Source organism: Lissotriton helveticus, chromosome 1_1, assembly GCF_964261635.1.
Source record: "Lissotriton helveticus chromosome 1_1, aLisHel1.1, whole genome shotgun sequence".
In the NCBI taxonomy this organism is placed as follows: Eukaryota; Metazoa; Chordata; class Amphibia; order Caudata; family Salamandridae; genus Lissotriton; species Lissotriton helveticus.
Window position 1 is genome coordinate 740,214,209 of NC_136057.1, and position 12,069 is coordinate 740,226,277.

The window sequence follows — 12,069 nt, forward strand, 5'->3', positions numbered from 1 at the left end:
CAAGCATTCATCAGTTGTGCATAAAAGTGCAGCAAGACAACAGCCTTCCCTGGAAAAAGGGACATTTTTACTTTAGAGTAGACAGTCACAAATTATTACATTGTATTCTGTTTTTTTAACATTTCTCCTAGACCAAATATTATATAGTAGTGAGTGGTGTATTCTAACATTCTTAAATGTACTTTGTAGGTGTAACATCTGGTGACGGGGCCAGCGCGGAGGTGGCGGTGTTGGGCGAGGACTCGGAGGACTCTGGGGAGGAGGCGGTGCAAGAGCCGGCGGACGGTCCTGTGGGGGTTCAAACGGTGGTGGCGGAAACAGGTAAGCTATATATTCCTTACTTATTGAGATTGAAGACTGCATAGTGTGCTTTCTGCACGGGTGTATTACAAATCAACCAGGTAGTAGCCTCCTCGAAATGTACTTCGACTTAGCTGTGAAGTTTTTGGTGAGAAGAATCCCAATAAGTTCTTAGACGAACGTGATGGATGGGATGAACGAAAAGCGAAAGAAGGGTGTAAGTAAGTGGGACGCGAAATTGTATGATGGCTGGCAAAGAAGAACGATATGTGTTTGCTTGGCCCCCGAGGTGGCTGGGAAGGAAAGAATATGGTATGGTGCATGGCTGGGTCAATGATGAAGCAAGGATGGGTGGAAGGACAGCAGCCTGGGTGGGTGAAACAGAAACTGTATGTGTGCGTATACTTTGAATGAATGGATGCCTGGAGCATGGTATTCTCTGACTCTTAGATAGCACATGTGTATCTAGAGAGAGTAGATGGTCGCTGGATGAACTAAGTGTTACCTTGAAGAGCATGTACCACCGCACCCGCACGTCCGTTCCAGTGCAGGGAAGGCAAGGAAAAGAAATTGTAAATGTGTCCAATACTACCATGAATAGTAGCAGTACGTTGTATTGCGACTGCAATCACAGCATATATCTGGTTATTACGGTGGACACTCCGTACCTCTCTTAATAACTTTAGTTTACTTGTAGTACGTCATTCATGTGTGGGTGTATCACTGTTCACTCAATATTAAGCAAAGCACCTAAAGTCATCCCATATGTCATCAAATACGTCCCATGTGAAGTGATAGATAATCAAATTAGTTAGCTTCTTCATTTTCCTTTTCTAGTACTCATTTGCACTGTAGGGTGAAAGGTAAATTAATTAAGCAGTAGCCCTTGTAACAGAGTATTCTCAGTGCCACCCGTAATAGAAAAGTAATAGCTTCACCACCTGCATGTACTGGACCGGTACAGTAACGCAAGTCTGTCTCACTCATCATGGTGTGCAACTGTTTTTCTCGGGTGCAAGTTCACTGTGCTGTCAATGTCATTCTGCCGGCTTGCATAAGATAACGTACCAATTTTCCTAAACAAGAGAGAAGAAGAAGAATAAGACTGGTGTACTGTCATAGTCGACTGTAATGGAAGTCCATAGTGGTCGTAGAATTTGTTCATTAAACTACCACTAATGTTAGAGCAAGGATGCAGAAGTGGGAGGTTACATAGATACTGTCCTCAATAGTTATGTACTGTGCTTTCAATTTGCTACTTGTACTGTGACCCAACTTTCGGCTCAATCACTTTGTGTTATTAATGCTAAGGAGCATTGGTTACAGACTATGTCTTTCTTTCTTCATATAGTTGCTCCTTCCAAATCAACATCACGGAGGGAGCAGGCTAGAATGGCCCGGCAACGGAGGCTGGATGCCACTGTCGCCGAATATCGGCGGCTGGTGGCCCTGGAGGAGGAGGAGGACACGCAGTCGACCGGTGCAACAACAACATCCTCGACTGGGACCGCTGCATCCTCCTCCGTGACCCCACGGGACGCCAGCATGCGCAGTGCTCCAGCGGGACCGAGCCGGGCTAACAAAGCCAACCGCCACCGCCAAGCAACAGAAACACCAGCTGCCCCCCACAGGAGCTGCAAGGCACGCCAACGCCGCCTAGGAGTCCGAATGTCCTACCTGGAGCAGGAGGTCCAGAACTATAAGAACTTGGTGAAGGGCCTCCGCTCCGAGCTTGCCACCCTCCGCAAGGAGTATGATGCCCATGCCGCAAAATGCACCAGCACCCTCCAGTAGTGGAGTGTCCCTTGCCCTTTTTTTATAGACTTTTGGGGGGTGGGATTTGGGAGTTGGGATAGTTTTGGGACGTTTCAAAGACAATCGTTGGGGTTAGGGTGGGTCTTGAGGGAGATTATTTTGTTAGGGATACATAAATATACATTTTTAAACTTTATCTGACCATACCTGTTTTTTACTGCTTTTCAGTCTGGTGGGTGGGGGACGGGGGTGTAACAGTAACTTTGTTTTCCTGAACAGTCGTAGGACTTTAGTAGTACAACCGTCAATCTCTCGTCTACTCCTAAATAATACTCCATTATACTACCTCCCACCAAACGCTTATCTTACCTGTAATTTGTGTTAGAAATTAGGGCTAGGCCCAGGGCTGGCTCCACGTGAAATGGGGATTAACATTGGCAATCCTGGGCGGGTGAAATTTCCTCATTGCGGTGGTACTAGTGGTGTGACACAGTGGCAGTTGCATGCCTATGGAAAAAAAGAAAACGAAACCTGGTTTGTCCTTACTGTAGCATTACAACGGTTACGGTACGATCGAGAATATAGCAGGTGACAGTACACTAGAACAGTGCCATAATGTAGCCTAACAAATGGTAAAGTATTTGCTTGCAAGTATAACTAGTACTTGCGTTGAATTTATTTGACATTGGCTCCTACTACTAGAAGATATAGTACTGAAGCTGAGTAAGTCTAGAAGATATCCTCGTATTCCTTCACCAGCCTGTTGCTATGACCTTATCCTCCCCAGCAAGTGTGTGGAATTATTGATGTCATTTTAGTCAGACATCAAGCAAAACAACACAGCCCGGGGGAAGAGGGTTAGGGTTTGGAAAATGGATGGGAATGGGGGTTTCTTTTTGGGTAGGTTTTGTTGAGAAAAAAAAAAAAAAGAAAAGCACAGCATGGACAAACAATAATTGAAGATAAAGAGAATTTTTGGGTACAAACTAAGGCTAAGCACATGCAGTCACACTCATAGAATAAAACAATGGATACTGTATCTGTATTGCGTATGTTGTTGGAGTTGTCCTGTTGAATTTGGTAAGTAAGTTGCATGCAGCAAACAATTCCTCTTATTGGCGGCACTCCTCCATTCCAGCTGACGCTTCGTCCATCAATGTTGGTGACCACTGACAGAAGACACCCTGTCCACTGCCTGCCTGGCGGATGTTGACTGAAACCCGGCCTGTAATTATTGAACGGAAAACAGGAAGTGCTATTACAGTACCACTGATAAATAAATAAAAGGTATGTACGCTGTGTGGTTCAAAAAGTGACACTTTGATTTCCCTAATAGACAGTACAATATTTTTGAAATTGCGTGCTCTGTCTGAGTCACCTTTTAAAGGATAAATAAGTATGGCCAAAATATTATAGCGGATCTTTCCCCTCAAGGTAGGTGTACTGTAAACTGTGTTTTAGAACAAAATTTGACCTTCCCAGCAATGCTCCCACCAAGACCCTTACTAAAGCCAGTCGCAAAAATGTAGAAGAACCCCAATCAGATCTCCAAAAACGATGCCTAGCAGAAAAATGGTGACAAAACGTACTTTGAAAGTAACAGTAGGCCCAAATTCAGACCGTGGATTGTATTCAAACCACTTGCAAGCAAGCAAAAGCATCCATAACCAGCATCGCTCCAACAGTGCTCTAAAACACCAGAACTGCGTTGCAATAGAACCCCCCGAAACACATGCAATCCTGCTGCTAGGGCTAACCCTAACGAACCCTAACTTACAAAAAGTGCCAAACTGGTGTTTCCTTATGGATTTTGTCCAAAACACTTCTAGCCGGTATTAGACCTTCCCAGGAATGCCCCAGGCAAGACCCGCCAACCCACCCGGAAAAAACCACCCGACAACACCCCCAAACAGCGAAAAAGCTAAATCTCATACTTACAATATCTCTCGGCCTTCGGTCCAAACGCGGCGCTGTGCAGCTAGGTCATCATTCATCATCAATCATCATAACTCCTGTTTTCCAGCACGGATTTCCTGAAAACCAAATGCAATCAAGATTAGATTGTCGCAGCAGTGCTTCGACAGAGACCCCGGCCGCAACCCACCCACGAACAGCAGGAAGCCCCCCAAAACGCTACATTGAGCAAGATGACAGAAGAAATAGCAAAAAAAAGGCTGTTCCTTAAGGATTTTGTCCAAAACACTTCTATCCGGTATTAGACCTTCCCAGGAATGCCCCAGGCAAGACCCGCCAACCCACCCTGAAAAAACCACCCGACAACACCCCCAAACAGCGAAAAAGCTAAATCTCATACTTACAATATCTCTCGGCCTTCGGTCCAAACGCGGCGCTGTGCAGCTAGGTCATCATTCATCATCAATCATCATAACTCCTGTTTTCCAGCACGGATTTCCTGAAAAGCAAATGCAATCAAGATTAGATTGTCGCAGCAGTGCTTCGACAGAGACCCCGGCCGCAACCCACCCACGAACAGCAGGAAGCCCCCCAAAACGCTACATTGAGCAAGATGACAGAAGAAATAGCAAAAAAAAGGCTGTTCCTTAAGGATTTTGTCCAAAACACTTCTATCCGGTATAAGACCTTCCCAGGAATGCCCCAGGCAAGACCCGCCAACCCACCCGGAAAAAACCACCCGACAACACCCCCAAACAGCGAAAAAGCTAAATCTCATACTTACAATATCTCTCGGCCTTCGGTCCAAACGCGGCGCTGTGCAGCTAGGTCATCATTCATCATCAATCATCATAACTCCTGTTTTCCAGCACGGATTTCCTGAAAAGCAAATGCAATCAAGATTAGATTGTCGCTGCAGTGCTTCGACAGAGACCCCGGCCGCAACCCACCCACGAACAGCAGGAAGCCCCCCAAAACGCTACATTGAGCAAGATGACAGAAGAAATAGCAAAAAAAAGGCTGTTCCTTAAGGATTTTGTCCAAAACACTTCTATCCGGTATTAGACCTTCCCAGGAATGCCCCAGGCAAGACCCGCCAACCCACCCGGAAAAAACCACCCGACAACACCCCCAAACAGCGAAAAATCTAAATCTCATACTTACAATATCTCTCGGCCTTCGGTCCAAACGCGGCGCTGTGCAGCTAGGTCATCATCATCAATCATCATAACTCCTGTTTTCCACCACGGATTTCCTGAAAAGCAAATGCAATCAAGATTAGACTGTCGCAGCAGTGCTCCCAGACACCAAAAATCACCCACAAACACCCGGAACCCCGCCAAAGAGCACCCCAAAGGCAAGCAAGTCAGCAAAAACGGCAAGAAATTTCCACCTCATATTTGGTCCAAAACACTTTTGTCCATTATTAGAGCTTCACAGCAATGGGCCCAAATCCGTCAACTCACCCGCAAAGAAGTACAACACCCCCACAAGTGCTGAGTCTTTCTTCATTGGGCATAATCCAGCACTCTGCTTTGAGGGAAATCGCAGTCTGGAGGAGGAGGATAGAGGAGCATGTTCTTCAGAACTTGTGAACCTGAGGAATGTAGACTGCGGCACCTTCAAATCAATAAGCAAACAAGTGAAGACAGTTCTGCTGATGGTCTTGTTTTTGGGATTAGGTGATTAAAGTTTGAATTAAATTAACTTTGCAAAACAAAGAAAGAGAGACAAACAGGAATAAAAGTGAATAAGGACGAAAAAGAAAGTTATTGATTCATTGTCTCATTTTCAGGCCTCGGTGTCAGGGAATAAGAAGAAGATTTCGTCATCATACTCTGCGAATTCAGGCAGGATGAGGTCAGTGCCACCGAACAGAGAACAAATCCCCTCATCTACGTTGCCGTCCTCCTCGTCTTCATGCGGCGTGCTTTCTCGTACTTTGTAATCTGGTGGTATGAGGTGCTGATTCATCTTGATCATTGTCAGCCGCTCCACATTTTTGGGCGAGAGGCGGCTCCGTTTGGGAGTTACAATGCCACCAGCAGCACTGAAAACACGTTCTGAAGACACACTTGCGAGTGGGCAAGACAAATAGTTTATAGCCAGGTTGGAGAGCTGTGGCCACAATTGTTTTTTGCCATGCCAATACTGCAATGGCTCATCATTAAGAAAGACCTCTGTTGAGTCATTCAGATAGTCCTGCACCATCGACTCAAGGTCATCAACGGTTCCTCCACTTTGCTTACTTTTTGCTGTGCCTGTGAAATTTTTTCGAGAACCATACCCAAGCAAACTTAGCCAATCCTCCACAGCAGCCACTGTTAGTGTTGTGTGTGGTGCAGATGATCCACTTGCCGGTGTCTTTAACGGCTGAGAGGTCACTTGTGCCCCAGCCACAGGTGCAGAAGTGGATTCTTGTGACTGGGGATGGCCTGCTGATGCTGATGTACTGCCTTCTCCTTCAATAACCTGCCGTTCTTTTTCAAACCTCTTGGCTGACCAGGCTAGCCAATGTTTGTAATTTTGAACATCTTCATCAGCAAAAGGAAAGAATGCTTCGCCTGCCAGCGCCTTTTTGTAGCGTGGATCCAGAATAGTAGCACAAATGTAATGCTGTTCTGACTTGATCTTTTGAAGACGTTCATCACCACGTAGGCGCTCTAATAATTTCTCAGACAAAATAAAATGGTCTTTTTTTGTACATCTTTTTCAAACTCAGAAGACACCGCCATCAGTTGGTGCTCCAGCATGCACAACAATGGGATAGCTTTTCCCAAATTACAGTCCTCCTGGCTGACTGCACGCGTGAAGAACTCAAAAGGACGAAGCATGTCTGTCAGGCTTTTAACTATGTCCCATTGCGCCGCACTCATCCGCAGGTCCTCCTTCTGAGATGTACCCTCTGTGAAGAAATAGTGATCGAGTACCGTATACTGCTCATACAGACGCTCAAGCATGTAGAAGGTTGAGTTCCAACGTGTTGCCACCTCCTGGATGAGTGCTTTCACTGGTATTCGACTTTGAAGTAGCAGCCTCCTCAGATGCATTCCGGGCCTTAAAAGAATGGCTGAAATGGTTGCACATTTTGCGGCAGGTGGCCATTACCGCGAACGCTGCACTGTCTCTATCACTCAAGAATTTTTGAACTACCAGGTTGATACAGTGCGCCAAACATGGCACTCTGAAATAGCCACCCTGCGACATGGCCTTAACTACATTGGCGCCATTATCCGTGGAAACATAACCAATCTTGCGTTTTTTGGGGGATAGCATTTTCAAGACCTTTTTGTCAAACTCTTCCAAAATGTTTTCTGCTGTGTGACTTTTCTCCAAGCCAAACATGGCTAGTGTTGCATGTTTTCGAGCAGCTTTGAAAACTTTGTCCGGGTCAACACCTGCGTTTAGCTTTGCTTTAACACCTGAAAAAGAGACCCAGTGTGCAGTGATGCACATGTAATCAGCGCCTGCGCCACTGGTCCACATGTCTGTTGTCAGATGTATTGTGTGAACAGCACTCTTCTGCAAAGCTGCCCCAATCGCCTCCAGCACATCTTCATGTAGTGCTGGAACCGCAACTCTGGCAAAATAGAACCGGCTAGGAACCTTCCATTTAGGGCAGAGCGTTGCCACTAATTCTAGAAAACCTACCGCTTCTACAAAAGAAAAAGGGAGAAGGTCCACAGCTAGCATTTTAGCCAGCTTAGTGTTATACAGACGCGTCAGTGGGTGGTTGCGTTCATATGGCACGTCTGAAGTAAGCATTGTTCTAATGTTGCCCTGGACCAAGCATTTACGGGCTGATAATGACTTTGTTGACCCAATTTTGCTCGCTGGTGAACTTTTGTGCGTTGGGGTCTCACTCGCTCCAACACTCTTAGTGTGCCTCACATTGGGTGTGCTGCTGACAGGGGTACTGGGTGTAAGGGAAGTGTTTGACACGTCTTCTTCCTCCTCGTCATCATCAGATGAAACATCAACGTTTCCTTGAATTCGGCCTTTCTTGATCGCATCTAGGTGCGCAAACCATTTGACAGTGTGCTGTCTCCTAAGATGACCTCTCTGGCCTCCGGTACCATAGTTGGTACCTGGCTTACCACGACCAACTGCAACCTTACAAAGGGTACAAATGGCAAACTTTGGATTTTTTTGACAAACAGTAAAGAAGTCCCAAACTGGGGACTTCAAGTGTCTGTGGGACCTGGAGGAGGCGGCGATACTGGTGGTGGTGGTCATGAAGCTAATGCCAGATGAAGTGGAGGATCTGGATTGCCCAACTTTTGTACGTTGTGCACTTTCACCGCCACTAATTAAGGTCGAGGTGGATGGAGGTCTCTTCTTGCCAGAAAGAAATATGGAAGCGGGACGAGTTGGTGTACTACTTAACTCCAATGATTGTGGTGTTTCCACTGCCTCCTCATCGACAACATCATCATCATCATCACGCTCAGCAGCTCTTCGGGCTAGGGTCAAAATGTCTGTTTGCTGCATGCCCGCTGGGGCTGCAGTGACCTTTATGATGACTGGGTCGTCGTTGGCAGAGTCTTCATCAGCAGCAGTATCCGCCACTTCTTGTTGAGCCTCATCACACTCCATAACTCTGAGACTTTGGACGAGCTTCCTTTTACGCTTAACTACCTTTGTCGGATCATGGTGTGCCTCACTCTCAGACGGCTGTGGTGCTGGTTCCCAAGTTTGATCCGTATCATCAGAAGGAGGTGTGCTTGAAGAAGATGTAGACACCACCCTTGATCTCTTCCTTGCTAGGGGTGTGGAAGACAATGAAGGATCATCAGGAGGAGTGGCTTCCTCAAATGATACCTCGCCTTGATTGTCGATTTCCTGATGTGCCCCTACTTCGGGAGGAACAACTATTGTGGGCACTTGTGACCCTCCATGCACCTCTGCTTGCGCATCTCCTTGCGCTGCCTCTCCTTCCACATGTACTTGGGCTTGTACTTGCACATGTGATTGTTGTTGCGGCTGTGGTTGTTCAACACTCGTCAGATGAGCTACAACAACCTGTGTTGATTGAGGGACATTGCTGCTGCTTTCTTGCGATGAGCCAACATCACTGGTCGATGGTGATTGAAGAACTATACTGGCTGCCTCTGCAGCACTCAAGGCCTTGGACTTAAGTTGGCCTGGTGGTGGTGGTGGCACTGAGCCCAATGGAGCGGGGGTGCTGCTGCCAGCTTGGTCCCCAGCAGATCCCGCTGCTGCTGCAGGCATACTTTTTTTTTTACTCCCAAAAAAAGGGGCGGGCGGCACACCAGTGTCCTTGGTAACTTGCTTCTTCTGCTCCTTACTGGCACCTTTCTTGCTAGAGGAGCTACGGGTTACTTTTTTTGGGGCCATCTTCTTCAGAGCAGGTCAGCAGGCAGCAGTTGCACGAGTTGCAGAGGGTTCTGTGTCCAGACGTGACGTCGCGTGACGTTATGCTGCACACACACACCGCTGCAGGACTTCTTCCTGGCACTGGTGGTTCTCTTGAGTCTTCTTGTGCACCTAAAAGCAATGGAAGACAGAGGAACATCAGTTCAGTTATACACCCCAAAAAATCGACAAAACACAGAAAAATGAGCACAATCCCATGCCATCCATGATGTTTACATTGAAGACACCCCACAGAAAGACTAGGGACATGCAAGTATGCAACACTCACTACCCCTGGGCATAATGGATGAAAAGTAGGCAAAATAAGTGCATGCCTCAGACACTGCCTCTCTTCAAAATGGCCCCTTACACCCCAAGCACATGTTGCCTGTACCAGCCAGCACTCAAGATGGCCACCACCACCACCCACATGGCCAGTCCACATCAACAGTACACCCCCAAAAACAGAAAAACAGCCAGAAATCACCACAATCCAATGCCATCCATGATGTTTACATTAAATAGAGTGAGACCACACCACAGGCACACTCAGTCCATGCACCACCACCCCTGGGCAAAAGGCCACACCAGCAGCCCCCAAAAAACGACAAAAAACAATAAAATAAGCACAATCCCAGCCCATCCATGGCCTCAATTATGTTTAAATTCAAGAAGACACCCCACAGAAAGACTAGGCCCATGCAACACTCACCACCCCTGGGCAAAGGGCCCCACCAGCAGGCCCAAAAAAACGACCAAAAACAATAAAATCAGCACAAGCCCAGCCCATCCATGGCCTCAATGGTGTTTAAATTCAAGAAGACACCCCTCAGAAAGACTAGGCCCATGCAACACTCACCACCCCTGGGCAAAGGGCCCCACCAGCAGGCCCAACAAAACGACAAAAAACAATAAAAACAGCACAATCCCAGCCCATCCATGGCCTCAATGGTGTTTAAATTCAAGAAGACACCCCTCAGAAACACTAGGCCCATGCAACACTCACTACCCCTGGGCATAATGGATGAAAAGTCGGCAAAATAAGTGCATGCCTCAGGCACTGCCTCTCTTCAAAATGGCCCCTTACACCCCAAGCACATGTTGCCTGTACCAGCCAGCACTCAAGATGGCCAAAACCACCACCCACATGGCCAGTCCACATCAACAGTACACCCCCAAAAAACAGAAAAACAGCCAGAAATCACCACAATCCAATGCCATCCATGATGTTTACATTAAAGAGAGTGAGACCACACCACAGGCACACTCAGTCCATGCACCACCACCCCTGGGCAAAAGGCCACACCAGCAGCCCCCAAAAACGACAAAAAACAATAACATAAGCACAATCCCAGCCCATCCATGGCCTCAATTATGTTTAAATTCAAGAAGACACCCCACAGAAAGACTAGGCCCATGCAACACTCACCACCCCTGGGCAAAGGGCCCCACCAGCAGGCCCAAAAAAACGACCAAAAACAATAAAATCAGCACAAGCCCAGCCCATCCATGGCCTCAATGGTGTTTAAATTCAAGAAGACACCCCTCAGAAAGACTAGGCCCATGCAACACTCACCACCCCTGGGCAAAGGGCCCCACCAGCAGGCCCAAAAAAACGACAAAAAACAATAAAAACAGCACAATCCCAGCCCATCCATGGCCTCAATGGTGTTTAAATTCAAGAAGACACCCCTCAGAAACACTAGGCCCATGCAACACTCACTACCCCTGGGCATAATGGATGAAAAGTCGGCAAAATAAGTGCATGCCTCAGACACTGCCTCTCTTCAAAATGGCCCCTTACACCCCAAGCACATGTTGCCTGTACCAGCCAGCACTCAAGATGGCCAAAACCACCACCCACATGGCCAGTCCACATGTCAAGTCAAGTCAAGTCAGAGGATTTATATAGCGCACTACATACCCAGAGGGTCCCAAGGCACTTAGAGAGGGGAGGAAGATTACTTGTCAAATATCCACGTTTTAAGTTGCTTTCTGAATGCTAGGTGGTTCTGGGTAAGGCGAAGGTAAGCGGGGAGTGAGTTCCATGTTTTAGCAGCCAGGTATGAGAAGGATCTGCCGCCCATGGTGGTCTTGTTGATGCGAGGTACAGTGGCGAGGGCTTGGTTGGAAGAGCGTAGTTGGCGGGAGGGGGTGTAGAAGGACAGTCGTGAGTTGAGGCATTCTGGTCCGATGCCGTAGAGTGATTTGTGTGCGTGAGTTAGCAGTCGGAAAGTGATCCTCTTATTGACGGGTAGCCAGTGGAGGTCCTTAAGGTGACCTGAGATGTGTTCGTTGCGTGGGATGTCTAATATGGTCCTGGCTGAGGCGTTTTGGATTCGTTGGAGTTTCTTCTGGAGTTTAGCGGTAGTGCCTGCGTAGAGGGTGTTTCCGTAGTCCAGTCGGCTCGTGACCAGAGCATGGGTGACTGTTTTCCTTGTTTCGGTGGGGATCCAGCAAAATGTTTTTCTAAGCATGCGAAGAATGTTGAAGCAGGAAGAGGATACGGCGCTGACTTGTCTATTCATTGAGAGTGAAGAGTCCAGTATGATGCCTAAGTTCCGTGCGTGGTCTGTCGGGATGGGTGCCTTTCCGAGGGCTTCCGGCCACCAGGAGTCGTCCCATGCAGAGGGGGATGTACCTAAGATGAGGACTTCTGTTTTGTCTGAGTTCAGTTTCAGACGGCTTTGTTTCATCCAATCGGCAACTTCTTTCATTCCTTCG